Source organism: Triticum urartu, chromosome 2A (genome assembly GCF_056163025.1).
Source record: "Triticum urartu cultivar PI428250 chromosome 2A, HENAU_Tu73, whole genome shotgun sequence".
Taxonomy (NCBI): Eukaryota; Viridiplantae; Streptophyta; class Magnoliopsida; order Poales; family Poaceae; genus Triticum; species Triticum urartu.
This window is the reverse complement of record NC_141874.1, coordinates 421,289,253-421,306,992: the sequence shown is the minus strand read 5'-3', so window position 1 is coordinate 421,306,992 and position 17,740 is coordinate 421,289,253. Positions and strand designations below refer to the sequence as shown.

The 17,740-nt window shown below is 44.8% G+C and overlaps 1 pseudogene; it reads left to right on the top strand.

The window, feature by feature from the left end:
* The window catches only part of LOC147985325 (uncharacterized), a 304,154-nt pseudogene that overhangs the window by 257,090 nt on the left and 29,324 nt on the right, over positions 1–17,740 (top strand).

Sequence of the window (17,740 nt, the reverse complement as noted above, 5' to 3'; positions counted from 1 at the left end):
TCTTGCTCCCTTGTTTTTCTTTGTTATGGTGGATCTGGTCGATGCCCTCTCTCTCTGGCCTCGATCTAGTGTGGTGGGTCAGTCGCGAGAAGAACCAGCCGCGCGTGGTTACAGACAGCCGTCTGGCCGGTCGTGCCAGCCCCCAGCTCCTCTCACGCGTGCCATCGAACACTTCCTCTGGTTCTTTTAGGTTTTGCCCCCTTTAGAACTGAACTCTTCTCCAGGTTGATCCCTACTTTAGTGTTGGAAGCACTTTCGATGAAGATTGGGTGCCTAAATGCACCAATTCTGCATAATATAAAGAAGTGTTGTAGCAAATATCATAATAGGAACATTTCTGTAGGAATGAATATTTTATAAGTAATTATTGTGGTCAAATGTTTAACTTGAGATGCAAAAAGGCTTAAAAAACTATATGCATAAATGTGCTATCAATTTCCCCCACACCCAGATCTTTGCTTGTCCTCAAGTAAAGGAAAATGATGGTGACACTACCCACACTGCCTAGTAAAGATGCACTTTTGGAAAGATAGTAATTCCGACAATACTGGAACTAGGCAACTGTACTCTACTAAAGCTAGATTGTGATAAGAAATAATTTATAACACACTGTAAATGTTCCAAGTCAATGGCCTTGAGTGAAAGTGAATCCTATTAATCAAGAGCTGATTGTGTCTTCAGCCCTAAGATAAGCTGGGACCCCAAAATCAATTAAAAAAACAAGTTACTTATTGAATTTAAAGCATAAGTGATGATATTATATCAGTCTCACCGAAGGAGCATACCACCGATCCCGAGAACATAGTATACACCTGGCTCGACCAATTATTATTATTATTATTATTATTATTATTATTATTGATATCTCCCCAAAGGAACATACCACCGATCCAGAGAACATGGTATACACTTGGTTCGACAATTATAGCATTTTTATATAAAATTTTCCAGTCCAATCTACTAGATTTCACAAGCCACCGATCCAGGGAACATGACATGCTACTGTAGGTCGATCGGACTTAAATAATTATAAATATTTTATTTATTTAGACGAAGATTACTTAGCTTAAGTAAAACAAGGGTAATTTTTTTGACTGTGAAAAACAAGGGTAAAACAAGGGTAATTGAAAGAGAAATCCATAGCTAATGGCACTGTTCTTCATAGACTACAGATCCAGAGATCATAGATACTACTTAAGTGCCACCAGCTACTTAGCTTAACTTGGGACAGTCAGACACATCACATCAATTCATCAGTAGGTTTCACTTAGACTGAAGGCATTCCCATTGAACATTTACACGGAGGTATAAAGTATTCATTATCACAATTTACCATAAGAAGAATACATCTGCATAGTTTTAGTATTAAGAGAATCAACAATCTTCTTGAGGTGAATCCTACTTTGCAGTGATGAGTAACATGTCACAATGCAGAAAAAGAAAGATTTTCAATGCAATTAAATGCCAGTCCTCATACTAATTTTTCTAAAGGTTGCTTCAAGTGGAACAGAATCACTTGGTATTTGTAAAATCTTCTCCCCTAGTTTCTTTTCTCCACTCTTCTCATTTTGTGTTCCCTGTTTGTGCTCCCCTTGCCTTTATTCGCTGAAAAAGAAAGACATAAACACATAAAAACTTTTCTATGAAAACTAAATAAGGATAAGAACTTATTAAAGATTCAGGTTGCCTCCTGAAAAGCGCTTGTTTTAGGTCTTTAGCTCGACCATGTCTCTTTAGTGAGGTCAGGGTCCTGCAGGGATTGACACCACCTCTTGGCTCCCCTCGCCTTCTTGAATTTCCTTCTCCAGGTCTTAATCTTCGCTTGTATTCTCATCCTCAGAAATCAGAGGTGTGTCTCCAGAGATATAGGGCTTTAGTCTTTGACCGTTTACAAGGAAGAGACCTCCAGAAGTACTTTGCACTTGGATAGTACCACTTTTGAGAATCTTCTTCACCTTGCAAGGGCCATACCATCTTGACTTGAATTTACCGGGAAATAAATGAAACCTAGTATCGTAGACCAATACCAACTATCCAAGATGAAATTCTTTCCACAATATATGCTTATCATGCCAGATCTTGGTCTTTTCTTTGTAGATTCTTGCACTCTCGTAAGAATCAGCTCTCAGTTCTTCCATTTCATAGAGTTGAAGTTTTCTATGTTTTCCTGCTGTATCAAGGTCCATGTTGAGTTTCCTTAGTGCCCATTGAGCTTTGTGTTCAAGTTCAACGGGTAGATGGCATGCTTTTCCATATATTAACCTGAATGGTGACATTCCAATTGGTGTTTTATAAGCTGTCCTATATGCCCATACTGTGTCTGGTAATTTCAGTACCCAATCAGACCGTGATTTTGATACTACCTTCTCGAGGATAGCCTTTATTTCTCTATTAGACAGCTCCACTTGTCCATTTTCTTGTGGGTGATATGGAGTTGTAATTCTGTGATTATGAACTCCATATTTTGCTAAGAGAGATTCTAGTTGGGAGTTGTTGAAATGTGTTCCTCCATCACTGATAACAATCCGTGGCACACCAAATCTTGGAAAATCACTTGCTTGAATAAATTGCAAACTGACTTGGAATCAGCATTGACGGTTGGCACAGCCTCAACCCATTTTGACACATAATCCACTGCCACCAATATGTATTTTTACCCTTTTGATGATGGCAAGGGTCCAACATAATCAATTCCCCATACATCAAAGAGCTCTACTTCAAGAATTCCTTTTTGAGGCATCTCTTGCCTTTTTGAAATCTTTCTAGTTCTCTGACAAGGATCACAAGCTTCAATAAAGGAATGTACATCCTTGAATAAAGTTGGCCAATAAAATCCTGCTTGCAAAAATTTAGCTTGAGTCTTTCGAGTACTTGCATGACCTCCATAAGGGGATGAATGGCAATGATAAATCACACTTTTAGTTTCACTTTTCGGCAAGCATCTTCGAACAATACCATCAGCACAATGCTTGAATAAGTAAGGTTCATCCCAAAAGAAATTCTTCATATCTGATAGTAATTTCTTCTTCTTGTGATACCCAAAATCTGTAGGAACTTTTTTACAGACCAGATAATTAACTATATCTGCATACCATGATGTATAGTTTTCTGTACTAGTCACTTGCATAAGATTGCTCCCTGGTGAAACATCGTTGATGGGTAAGGAGTGTAACATCCCAATTTTATTAAATTTTGATGTTAATAGAATCATTCAATGCATATCATATTTCTTTGCATTATGGAGTTTTTTCTTATATTCAAATAATATCTTTTCCACTCGAGAAAAACAAGTGAGAGGGGATAAGATGACTTCCTCAAAATATAAAAGAGTGGGAAATTTTATTTTGAATATTACTTTAAGTTTTGGAGTTTATTGGTATTTTTTTTATTTGCAAAAAGTGCATTAATTGCATTAGGAAAATATTTTAAAAATGTTCTGTGCTTTAGTTAATGTTCATTAGGCTCTAAATATTGCATAGTTATTTTAGAAATTATTGTGGTGTTTTTATTTATTCATTTGAATTATTTAGGGCCACTTTAGTATTCGGTTTAAAAAATAAAAAAAAACACGCACGCACACTGCACCACGTGGACCGAGGCCACTTTGGCCCAGGGGCGCACCGACAGGCCAGCCCGCGCCCAAGGCCCCAGCGCCCGCAGGCTTCGCCTCGCTCGCCCACGCCTCTCTTCCCTCGCTCGCTCTCTCCCACCGGCGCTGCCAGTGGGGACACAACCCTTCGTCCCTAACCTCCCACTCAACACGCTGGATAAGCAGGCGCTCGCGCTCCCACAACGACCGACGCCATTGCTCTCGGGATAAGCATCATCCCCGCGACTCCGCAGCCCCTCCTCGCGCCTATAAATGCCCCCAACGCCCCTCGTTCAATTCTGCCACTTCACATTGTCCCTCGCTCCTCACAGCCGCCGCACTGCCGCGTTGGATCTTGCCGGAGCCGGAATATCTCGCCGGAGTTTTCTGTCGCCATAGACTCCCCTACCTTCACTTTGTTTCTGTCAATCTTCGTTACTCGCCGAGGCGCATCTTGTTGACATGTTTTTGCCGCCTAGGTCTCGCCGGAACCGCCGCCCCGATGACCTGCGCCCTCGCCGGAGCGCCGGAGCCGCCGCCCTCTACCTCGCTGTCCCGGGCACCCCGACCACCGCCGACCCCACCACCGGACCGCCCCCGCCGCGCCCGTTCTCCCCGACACCTTCGCCGCCGCCAGGACCCGCCGCCCCGTCACCGCCTGACGCCGGCGCCGCTGTCTTGTACGTCGTCGTCGTCGTCGAGGTGAGCGAACCGCTCGCTCGCTATTTGTTTAGTTTTTTTTCTCTAGAACGGTTTAGTTTAGTGTTTTTTTATCGGTTCATCCAGTTTAGATTAAACCGATTAGTTTAAATAAACCGATCTCGGTTTTAGTTTTTTTTCTAGCCGCGGTAGCTGTTTTACTTAAGTAGCGGTCGTTCGCCGTGTACACTTCCGCAGCGAACGCTGCCAGCCACCCGCAGCCCGCCACGTGGCCAGGGACCTGGTCGCGAATAAAACTTTCACAGTCAAGTCCCTGTAAATTTTAGTTTAGCCCCTAAACTTCGAATAGCCACAACTTTTTAACCGTTGATCCAAATTCGATGAAACCAGCGCCAAAATGTTCGTCTCGAATAGCTTTATCCAGAAAGCCAGCTTTGAAAACTTTTGGCCAAATTCAAATTTGAACTTTATTCATATTTGAATTCAAACTTCAAATGGCCGTATCTCCTAAACCGTAGCTCCGATTGACGTGATTCTTTTTGCACCGTGTCACTGTAGCTAAACCCTATTACCTAGACCTTTCTCAGAATATTTTCACACACTAGATTCTGCCCTTTAATATTTTTACTAGTATGCATAGTATGCACTATACTTCACATCACTTCCTGAACCATAGGCCCATGTTGTTTTACACTTAGAATATTTTTCATGCTAGGGTGATGTTTGTTCATTTGGTTTTTCTGAGACTTTTGCTTTGCATGTTCTTCTTGGTTCTCTGGATTGTTTCTTATGTTTGTTTATCTTCCTTGCGATAGATTGCCCTGAGTGCGAAGCAGAATATTATCAGTCTTTAGAATTCAACCAGCAGTACCAAGGCAAGTTGCATCTTGATCATGTTTCATTACCTATGTTTTTATTATGCACTTAGTTCTTTGCGGTAGGACTGCATGGTAGGAAACAGGTGCCACATGACTTTGCTTTTCACCCAGTAGTTCATTGAGGTAGGTCTGAACCATATAACTTTGTCACCATCGTTTTACTTTATGTTGCTATGCTAAGTAGACGTGGATTGGGACGTGATCATTGTGAGAGATGAGTGACAATGTAGTAAATAAGACCTAAGTTAAAAAAATGAACTACCTGGGCAGAAACTTGTGGGAATGGTGGCGAAGTACAGTGGGGCACGCATGGGAAATCCATGGTGGTGCACCACTAGTGGACCGTCCGCTCGGGCTCAAAGAGATCAATCGTATTCTCATGTCTAGAAGCTTACTGTGCAGCCACACGCCAATATGGGCTCTGGCTTAGATGAGTAGTTAGTGTGCCCCCTTCCGGGATGGGCTAACAGATGTAGAATGATGTAGGTGTACCGGCCTATCCGTGGATTAAGGGGGAACATTTTTGAAAGGCTATGTCTCGATCTTCCGACCATGGAGGTGGTCGAGTCTTGTGGGGAAAAGTGCACAACCTCTGCAGAGTTTTCAACCTAATCGATTAGCGTGTCCCCGGTTACGGACAACTTGAGCATCTAGTAGTGGGAAATGTTGGGAGATCTCCTCACCTTTAATTAAACAGTTGGGTTTTAAATGAAACTTGGGGACGGATGGAGTTGGATTTGCCAACTCATCCTATGCAAATGTGTAGTAGTAGAATAACAATCTTTTCTAATAGGGAAAAACTAGCTTTATGCAAAAAAACTAAACTTAGAGCTTTCCACCAGCCAAACTGCATGTAAAAGTAGGTTCATTGCACTATGATGTGACTTGCCAGTACATTCAATGTACTGACCCATTTGGCTGCAACTTATCACGTTGCAGATATATCAGACGAGGATTAAGGTGCGATAGGTCGATGTTCTACACTCAACCTTGCTCGTGGAGTTGGACTCATTTACTTCTTTGCTTCCGCAGTATTTGCTTGTTGGCTTTATGCCCTATTTTGTAATAAATGTAATGCTCCTGGACTATCGATGTAATAAAGAGATGTGTGTTATTTCTGTTATTTCATCGAGTACTGTGTGTGCTAGCAAGTCGATCCAGGGACTAGCACGGTAAGCACAGAGACTTCGACTCTTACCAAGTCGGGTCGCTACAAGATGGTATCAGAGCACACGTTGACTGTAGGACGCGACCCATAGAAATGGAGAAAAGCCATAGGATAAAAACTATAGTTTTCATTTTCCATATATATCCTTTGGTCTCGTACCTTCTCTACTTCAATACTAATTTCTTCTCCTTTTCAAAATGTAGATGTCGTCCCCCCTTGTTGAGTTCGAGCAGCCCGATGAGACCATGCCCTTTGGAAGGCAGCTGGTGAAGATCACGAAGCACCTGAAGATTGGGCTTCCCACATTCACTGGAACCTTCACCGCCACCCTGCCCGAGGAGACACGTTGGAGGATCAATGCTCATATCCCCGGACGCATCCTCGGAAACCGCACCAAGCCCATTGATTTCCATGTGGATACCGCAACATGGGGCTTGGGCAGGGGTATCGCTGCTCACATTGCTCTCGGACGCATTCGGGAGGTGTATGACGAAGTCCTCCAGAGGACCTTCTTCATGATGTACGGACGCCGCGACGCAAATGGAGATGTGGTGCGTACCCTGGAGGACGAGATGATAGCATCCCATATCCAGGACATGGAGGAGCACATTCGTATGATGGAGCTGGAGCTGTCCGACAACATGGTCGTCATCAAGAACCTCATGACCCGCAAGGCCGAGCTAGAGGAGGAGCTCTAGGACGCTCGCATCGAGCACGAAGGAGAGCTGGACACACTGCAGGAGAAGATAGACGACCTAAAGCTTGAGCTTGAGGAGGCCGAGGAGAAGCTGGATGAGGGAGAAAATATCCAGGAGGATCACTCGTATGGTGCCTATGTCAGCCAGGAGAGAGACCAAAATGATGAGCTTAGAGATGACGACACGGAGAGCAATGCAAGCACACCCAATGTCGACATGGTTGACTGGTCCTCATCTGATGAGAGTTAGATTTTATACCACCATGAGAGTTTAGAAATTCGGTTTCGTTATCCGATTAGTTTTATTTCATTTGTAAGACCTTGTCAAATCTTGTGACATGGCTTACCTTAGGTTTGATTATTCATGTGAACCTCTTTGTTTGAAATTGAATTGGAGTGATTTGAAGTTTTATTGCTATCATGTGCATATGGGTAGTGTGATTTTACTCACTAGGCCTTGTTCTATTATAACTCCTCATCCACTCTGAAACCCATCACATGCCTCCAAGACGTGACCCCGGATTCAACTTTCTGCCGCAGCTTACGCAATTGATCCAACAACAGAATGCTCTTATGCAGATGCTCATTCAGAACCAGAACCAGAACAACAACAACAACAACAACAACAACAACCCACCGCCGCCACCCCCGGTTGACAGTCTTACCCGTTTTCTGAGGCTGAACCCACCCATGTTCTCCAGCAGCACGGAGCCGATCGTCGCAGATGACTGGCTCCGCAAGATAGGAAGGGAGCTGGCCACGGCAGGATGCAATGATGCGGAGAAGGTGAAGTTTGCTGCCCACCAGCTGGATGGACCGGCAGCTGCTTGGTGGGAGAACTACACCACCACATACCCCATGGAGAATGTGACTTGGGGTCAGTTCCAGCGGGCGTTCTGCACTGCTCATGTTTCAGCTGGAGCCATGAGTCTAAAGAAGAAGGAGTTCCGCAGCTTGCGCCAGGGAGGACGCACGGTATCTCAGTATGTTGATGAGTTCAGTAAGTTGGCCCGTTACGCCCCAGAGGACGTGGCCACCGATGCAGCCAAGCAGGAGAAGTTTCTGGAGGGACTGAACGATGAGTTGGGAGTTCAGTTGACTGTGGCAACATTTTCAGACTATCAGGAGCTGGTTGATAAGGCTATCATTCTTGAAGGCAAGCACCAGCAGATGGAGAATCGTAAGAGGAAGTACGGTCACGGGAAGTATAACTCGGGAGTTCAACAGAAACCCCGCTACAGCCCGTACTCAGGAGTTCTGGATCAGGCACTAGCAAGTTTGGAGGGAATCACCATAACCATGGGGGCCACATTCATCATGGAGGGAATGGACACAACCACCATGGTCACAAGCAGGGCAATGGTAATGGAGGAAATGGCAATCAGCAGCATTTCAATTCTTCCACACCGATGAAGAAGGACCTGAGTCACATCACCTGCTTCAAGTGCAAGAAGACAGGTCACTACTCCAATGAGTGCCCTGAGGTGCAGAATGGAAATGGAAATGGCAATGGGAATTCTGGAGGCAAGAAGCCCAATCCTTTCACTAAGGGACATGTGAATCATGTCAATGTGGAAGAGGTTTATGAGAAGCCTGACGCAGTGATTGGTAAGTTCTTGGTTAATTCATTTCCAGCACTCATTCTTTTTGACACTGGTGCATCGCATTCATTCATATCAAGGGGATTTGTGGATAAACATAAGTTGCCTACCATAGCTCTTAAGGCACCCATTCTAGTGAGTTCCCCAGGAGCCGATTCTATGGCTAGTCAGGGATGTTTCCAATTGCCTTTGAACATAGAGGGACATGTTTTTCCCACAGATATGATTATACTAGAATTGCAAGGGTTGGATGTAATCCTAGGGATGGATTGGATGTCCAAGTATGAGGGAAACATTGATTGTGCTAGTAGATCGATTTTTCTCACCACCCTGGAGAAGAAGAGGATCAAGTACGTATCCAGGCTTAAGCCTAAGAGGACTCAGGTGAACTCTCTTACAGGAGTTGTCCAGGAAGAAGTACCAGTGGTGAAGGATTATCCTGATGTATTTCTGGATGAGTTACAGGGTATGCCGCCAGATCGGGAGATTGAGTTTTTGATTGAGTTGCTTCTAGGCACAGGGCCTATCTCCAAGAGGCCGTATCGAATGCCTGCTAATGATTTGGAGGAAGTCAAGAAATAGATTAAGGAGTTACTAGAGAAAGGGTATATTCGCCCGAGTTCATCACCTTGGGGAGCCCCAGTACTTTTAGTGGAGAAGAAGGATGGAACCTTGAGAATGTGTGTGGATTACTGCTCTTTGAATGAGGTGACCATCAGGAACAAGTATCCCCTACCGATGATCAATGACTTTTTTGACCATCTAGAAGGAGCTAGTGTTTTCTCCAAGATCGATCTTCGATCGGATTATCACCAGTTGAAGATTCGTGAGAAGGATATACCCAAGACCGCCTTTACCACAAGGTATGGGCTTTATGAGTACACAGTCATGTCCTTTGGTTTGACAAATTCCCCTGCCTATTTTATGAGCATGATGAACAAAGTATTCATGGAGTTCCTGGATAAGTTTGTTGTGGTATTCATTGATGACATATTGGTTTACTCCAAGAATGAGGAGGAACACGCTGAACATCTGCGCTTGGTTTTGGAGAAGCTCAGAGAACATCAACTTTATGCCAAGTTCAGCAAGTGTGAGTTTTGGCTGAAGGAAGTTGGATTCCTTGGACATAAAGTGTCAGGTGAAGGGATTGCAGTAGACCCTACCAAGGTAGAGTCAGTCACGGAATGGAATGCACCCACCACAGTTGGCGAGATTCGTAGTTTTCTTGGGCTTGCAGGATATTACCGGAGATTTATTGAAAATTTCTCCAAGATTGCCAGGCCCATGACATCATTGTTGAAAAAGGACACCAAGTTCGTTTGGACTGAAGAGTGTGAAGCCAGCTTTCAAGAGTTGAAGAAGCGTTTGGTTACAACCCCAGTGTTAGTCCTGCCTAACATACAAAAGGACTTTCAGGTGTATTGTGATGCTTCACGTCATGGACTGGGAGGTGTTCTTATGCAAGAGGGGAAGGTTGTAGCTTATGCTTCACGACAGCTTCGACCTCATGAGTTGAACTATGCCACGCATGATTTGGAGTTGGCAGCTATAGTGCATGCACTCAAGACATGGAGACACTATCTTATTGGGAATCGTTGTGATGTTTACACGGATCACAAGAGTTTGAAGTATATCTTCACGCAGAAAGAGTTGAATCTCAGGCAAAGGAGATGGTTTGAACTTATAAAGGATTATGACATGAGTCTGCATTATCATCCAGGAAAAAGCCAACGTTGTGGCAGATGCTTTGAGCCGTAAGAGTTATGTTAATACCCTTACAGCAGGAGGTTTACCTCAGGAGTTATGTGATGAGCTTAGAGACCTTCAATTGGAAATAGTTCCAAGAGGTTGTGTTGCCGCACTCGAGGTGCAGTCCACCTTGTTGGTAAGAATCAGAGAAGCCCAGAAGTTGGACCAAGGTATTGCTGAGATCAAAGAAATGATCAGAAAAGGGAAAGCAGAAGGATTCCGTGAGGATGAACATGGAACCATATGGTTTGAGCAACAGATTTGTGTACCCAATGACCCGGAGATCAGTAAGTTGATTCTTCAGGAGGCTCACGACTCACCGTATTCGATACACCCAGGCAATACCAAGATGTATTTGGACTTGAAGGAAAGTTTTTGGTGGGCCGGTATGAAGCGAGAAATTGCCGAGTATGTGGCAATATGTGATGTATGTCAGAGAGTAAAGGCAGAACATCAGAAACCAGCAGGATTACTTCAGCCGTTGCCGATACCTGATTGGAAATGGGATAAACTTGGTATGGACTTTATCACGGGGTTACCCAGGACCCGTTCAGGTTATGATTCCATTTGGGTGATAGTGGATCGTTTGACCAAGGTTGCTCACTTCATTCCAGTAAAGACCACCTATACAAGTGCTAAGCTGGCAAGGATATATATGACCAGGATCGTATGTCTGCATGGAGTTCCAAGGAGCATCGTATCGGATAGAGGAACACAGTTTACCTCAAAGTTTTGGAAACAGTTACACGAAACTTTGGGTACCAGGCTAGATTTCAGTACAGCCTTCCACCCACAGACTGATGGGCAGACAGAGAGAGTCAATCAGATTCTAGAGGACATGTTGAGAGCATGTGCGCTAGACCATGGGTCTAGTTGGGATGATAACTTACCCTACGCAGAGTTCTCATACAACAACAGCTACCAAGCCAGTTTGCAGATGGCCCCTTTTGAGGCATTGTATGGAAGGAAATGCAGGACACCCTTGATGTGGGATGGAGTTGGAAATCGTAAGTTGTTTGGACTTGACTTGATCAGGGATTCTGAGGAGAAGGTCAAATTGATTCGTGACAGACTTAAGATAGCCCAGTCAAGGTAGAAAAGTTATGCCGATGCTAAACGCAAGGAAGTGATCTATGAAGTGGGAGATAGAGCATATCTTCGAGTGTCTCCACTTCGAGGTATTAAAAGATTTGGAGTCAAAGGGAAGTTAGCACCACGATTTGTGGGACCATACAAAGTTCTAGAACGCAGAGGAGAGGTTGCATACCAGTTGGAATTACCAGAGGCTTTGTCGGGAATTCATGATGTGTTTCATGTTTCCCAGCTGAAGAAGTGTCATGCAGAGATGGCGGACATTCCTTTGAGGGATACAGTGCCACTCGAGGCAATTCAGTTGGAGAGAGATCTGACTTATGAGGAGAAACCTATTAAGATTCTTGAGACTGCAGAAAGAATCACTCGTACCAAGATCATCAAGTTCTGCAAGGTTCAGTGGAGTCACCACACCGAGGAGGAAGCTACGTGGGAACGAGAGGAAGCTCTTTGACAGGACCATCCACACCTTTTTGCTGGCCAACCCGAATCTCGAGGACGAGATTCATCCTAAGAGGGGTAGGTTTGTAACATCCCAATTTTATTAAATTTGGATGTTAATAGAATCATTCAATGCATATCATATTTCTTTGCATTATGGAGTTTTTTTTATATTCAAATAATATCTTTTCCACTCGAGAAAAACAAGTGAGAGGGGATACGATGGCTTCCTCAAAATATAAAAGAGTGGGAAATTTTATTTTGAATATTACTTTAAGTTTTGGAGTTTATTGGTATTTTTTATTTGCAAAAAGTGCATTAATTGCATTAGGAAAATATTTTAAAAATGTTCTATGCTTTAGTTAATGTTCATTAGGCTCTAAATATTGCATACTTATTTTAGAAATCATTGTGGTGTTTTTATTTATTCATTTGAATTATTTAGGGCCACTTTAGTATTCGGTTTAAAAAAAACAAGCACGCACACCGCACCACCTGGACCGAGGCCACTTCGGCCCAGGGGCGCACCGAAAGGCCAGCCCGCGCCCAAGGCCCCAGCGCCCGCAGGCTTCGCCTCGCTCGCCCATGCCTCTCTTCCCTCGCTCGCTCTCTCCCACCGCCGCTGCCAGTGGGGCCGCAACCCTTCGTCCCTAACCTCCTGCTCAACCCGCTGGATAAGCAGGCGCTCGTGCTCCCGCAACGACCGACGCCATTGCTCTCGGGATAAGCATCATCCCCACGACTCCGCAACCCCTCCTCGCGCCTATAAATGCCCCCGACGCCCCTCGTTAAATTCTGCCACTTCACATTGTCCCTCGCTCCTCACAGTTGCCGCACTGCCGCGTTGGATCTTGCCGGAGCCGGAATATCTCGACGGAGTTTTCTGTCGCCGTAGACTCCCCTACCTTCACTTTGTTTCTGTCAATCTTCGTTACTCGCCGAGGCGCATCTTGTTGACATGTTTTTGCCGCCTAGGTCTCGCCGGAACCGCCGCCCCGACGACCTGCGCCCTCGCCGGAGCGCCGGAGCCGCCGCCCTCTACCTCACTGTCCCGGGCGCCCCGACCACCGCCGACCCCACCATCGGACCGCCCCCGCCGCGCCCGTCCTCCCCGACACCTTCGCTGCCGCCAGCACCCGCCGCCCCGTCACCGCCCGACGCCGGCGCCGCTGTCCTGTACGTCGTCGTCGTCGTCGAGGTAAGCGAACCGCTCGCTCGCTATTTGGTTTAGTTTTTTTTATCTAGAACGGTTTATTTAGTGTTTTTTATCGGTTCATCCGGTTTAGATTAAACCGATTAGTTTAGATAAACCGATCTCGGTTTTAGTTTTTTTTCTAGCCGCGGTAGCTGTTTTACTTAAGTAGCGGTCGTTCACCGTGTATGCTTCCGCAGCGAACGCTGCCAGCCACCCGCAGCCTGCCACGTGGCCAGGGACCTGGTCGCGAATAAAACTTTCACAGTCAAGTCCCTGTAAATTTCAGTTTAGCCCCTAAACTTCGAATAGCCACAACTTTTTAATCGTTGATCCAAATTCGATGAAACCAGCGCCAAAATGTTCGTCTCGAATAGCTTTATCCAGAAAGCCAACTTTGAAAACTTTTGGCCAAATTCAAATTTGAACTTTATTCAGATTTGAATTCAAACTTCAAATGGCCGTATCTCCTAAACCGTAGCTCCGATTGACGTGATTCTTTTTGCACCGTGTCACTGTAGCTAAACCCTATTACCTAGACCTTTCTCAGAATATTTTCACACACTAGATTCTGCCCTTTAATATTTTTACTAGTATGCATAGTATGCACTATACTTCACATCACTTCCTGAACCATAGGCCCATGTTGTTTTACACTTAGAATATTTTTCATGCTAGGGTGATGTTTGTTCATTTGGTTTTTCTGAGACTTTTGCTTTGCATGTTCTTCTTGGTTCTCTGGATTGTTTCTTATGTTTGTTTATCTTCCTTGCGATAGATTGCCCGGAGTGCGAAGCAGAATATTATCAGTCTTTAGAATTCAACCAGCAGTACCAAGGCAAGTTGCATCTTGATCATGTTTCATTACCTATGTTTTTATTATGCACTTAGTTCTTTGCGGTAGGACTGCATGGTAGGAAACAGGTGCCACATGACTTTGCTTTTCACCCAGTAGTTCATTGAGGTAGGTCTGAACCATATAACTTTGTCACCATCATTTTACTTTATGTTGCTATGCTAAGTAGACGTGGATTGGGACGTGATCATTGTGAGAGATGAGTGACAATGTAGTAAATAAGACCTAAGTTAAAAAAATGAACTACCTGGGCAGAAACTTGTGGGAATGGTGGCGAAGTACAGTGGGGCACGCATGGGAAATCCATGGTGGTGCACCACTAGTGGACCGTCCGCTCGGGCTCAAAGAGATCAATCGTATTCTCATGTCTAGAAGCTTACTGTGCAGCCACACGCCAATATGGGATCTGGCTTAGCTGAGTAGTTAGTGTGCCCCCTTCCGGGATGGGCTAGCAGATGTAGAATGATGTAGAGTGACGTCTCCTACGCCTTGATCCAGCAAGGGTAGAAGGAGAGGTTGGGGAAGACTCCATCTAGCAGCAGCACAACGGCGTGGTCGTGGTGGAGGAGCGTGGTACTTCAGCAGGGCTTCGCCAAGCACCGCAAGAGACGAGGAGGGAGAGGGGTAGGGCTGCGCCAAGAAGGAGAGGAACTCGTGTGTCTTGCAGCCTCCAATACCTCTAGTATATATATGGGGAAGGGGAGGGGCTGCGCCCCCACCTAGGGTTCCCTCCCTAGGGGTGGCGGCAGCCCCCAGATCCCATCTGGGAGGCGGCCACAAGGGGGAGAGGGGGAGGCGCACCTGGGGTGGGCCTTAGGGCCCATCTGCCCTAGGGTTTGCCCCCTCCCCTCTTGGAGGCGCCTTGGGCCTTGGTGGGAGGCGCCCCAGCCCACCTAGGGGCTGGTCCCTTCCCACTATTGGCCCATGTAGGCCTCCGGGGCTGGAGGCCCCACCTGGTGGACCCCCGGACCCCTCCGGTGGTCCCGGTACACTACCGGTGATGCCCGGAACACTTCCGATGGCCAAAACCATACTTCCTATATATCAATCTTTATCTCTGGACCATTCCGGAACTCCTCGTGACGTCCGACATCTCATCCGGGACTCCGAACAACATTCGGTAACCACGTATATCTATTCCCTATAACCCTAGCGTCATCAAACCTTAAGTGTGTAGACCCAACGGGTTCAGGAGTCATGCAGACATGGCCGAGAAAACTCTCTGGCCAATAACCAACAGCGGGATCTGGATACCCATGTTGGCTCCCACATGTTCCATGATGATCTCATCGGATGAACCACGATGTCAAGGATTCAATCAATCCCGTATACAATTCCCTTTGTCTAGTGGTACGATACTTGCCCGGGATTCGATCGTCGGTATCCCGATACCTTGTTCAATATCGTTACTGGCAAGTCTCTTTACTCGTTCCATAACACATCATCCCATGATCAACTCCTTGGTCACATTGTGCACATTATGATGATGTCCTACCGAGTGGGCCCAGAGATACCTCTCCATTTACACAGAGTGACAAATCCCAGTCTCGATTCGTGCCAACCCAACAGACACTTTCGGAGATACCTGTAGTGTACCTTTATAGCCACCCAGTTACGTTGTGATGTTTGGCACACCCAAAGTATTCCTACGGTATCCGGGAGTTGCACAATCTCATGGTCTAAGGAAATGATACTTGACATTAGAAAAGCTTTAGCATACGAACTACACGATCTTTATGCTAGGCTTAGGATTGGGTCTTGTCCATCACATCATTCTCCTAATGATGTGATCCCGTTATCAACGACATCCAATGTCCATGGTCAGGAAACCGTAACCATCTATTGATCAACGAGTCAGTCAACTAGAGGCTTACTAGGGACATGGTGTTGTCTATGTATCGACACATGTATCTGAGTTTCCTATCAATACAATTCTAGCATTGGTAATAAACGATTATCATGAACAAGGAAATATAATAATAACTAATTTATTATTGCCTCTAGGGCATATTTCCAACAGCCTCCCACTTGCACTAGAGTCAATAATCCAGTTCACATCGCTATGTGATTAACACTCAAGGTCACATCCCCATGCGACTAACACCCAAAGAGTTTACTAGAGTCAATAATCTAGTTCACATTACCATGTGATTAACACTCGATGAGTTCTGGGTTTGATCATGTTATGCTTGTGAGAGATGTTATATTCAACAGGTCTGAACCTTTCAGATCCGTGTGTGCTTTACAAATCCCTATGTCAGCTCCTAGATGCAGCTACCACGTTCTATTTGGAGCTATTCCAAATAACTGTTTCTACTGTATGAATCCAGTTTACTACTCAGAATAATCTGGATTAGTGTCAAAGTTTGCATCGGCGTAACCCTTTACCACGAACTCTTTTACCACCTCCATAATTGAGAAAATTCCTTAGTCCACTAGTTACTAAGGATAACTTTGACCGCTGTGCTATGATGCATTCTTGGATCACTCTTGTACCCCTTGACTGACTCATGGCAAGGCACACTTTAGGTGCGGTACATAGCACAACATACTATAGAGCCTACGTCCAAAGCATAGAGGATGACCTTCGTCCTTTCTCTCTATTCTGCCGCGGTCAGGTTTCGAGTCTTACTCAATGTTCACACCTTATAACACAGCCAAGAACTCTTTCTTTGCCGATCCATTTTGAACTCCTTCAAAATCTTGTCACGGTATGTATTCATTTCAAAGTACTATTAAGCGTTTTGATCTATCCTTATAGATCTTAATGCTTAATACTCAAGTAGCCTAATCCAGGTTTTCCATTGAAAAACACTTTCCAAATAACCCTATATGCTTTCCAGAAATTCTACGTCATTTCTGATCAACAATATGTCAACAACATATTTTCATCAGAAATTTTATAGTGCTCCCACTCACTTCTTTGGAAATACAAGTTTCTCATAAACTTTGTATACACCCAAAATCTTTGATCATCTCATCAAAGCATACATTCCAACTCCGAGATTCTTACTCCAGTCCTTAGAAGGATTGCTGGAGCTTTGCATACTTATTAGCATCTTTCAGGATTGACAAAACCTTCCGGTTGTATCACATACAACCTTTCCTCAAGAAAATCATCGAGGAAACAATGTTTTGACATCCTATCTGCATGATTTCATAAATAATGCAGTAATCGCTAATATAATTCCAACAGACTCTTAGCATCGCTACGAGTGAGAAAGTCTCATCGTAGTCAACTCCTTGAACTTGTCGGAAAACATCTTAACGACAAGTCGAGCTTTCTTAATGGTGATACTTACCATCATTGTCCGTCTTCCTTTTAAAATCCATATGTACCTAATAGCCTTACGACCATCAAGTAGTTCTTCCAAAGTCTACACTTTGTTTTCATATATGGATCCTCTCTCGGATTATATGGCCTCGAGCCATTTTGGAATCCAGGCCCACCATCGCTTCTCCATAGCTCGTAGGTTCATTATTGTCTAGCAACATGACTTCCAAGACAGGATTACGTACCACTATGAAGTAGTACGCATCCTTGTCATCCTACGAGGTTTGGGAGTGACTTGATCCGAAGTCTCATGATCAATATCATAAGCTTCCACTTCAATTGGTGTAGGTGCCACAGGAACAACTCTTTGTGCCCTGCTATACACTAGTTGAAGTGACGGTTCAATAACCTGATCAAGTTTCCACCATCCTCCCACTCAATTCTTTCAAGAGAAACTTTTCCTCGAGAAAGGACCCGAATCTAGAAACAATCCCTTATTGCTTTCGGATCTGAGACAGGAGGTATACCCAATTGTTTTGGGTG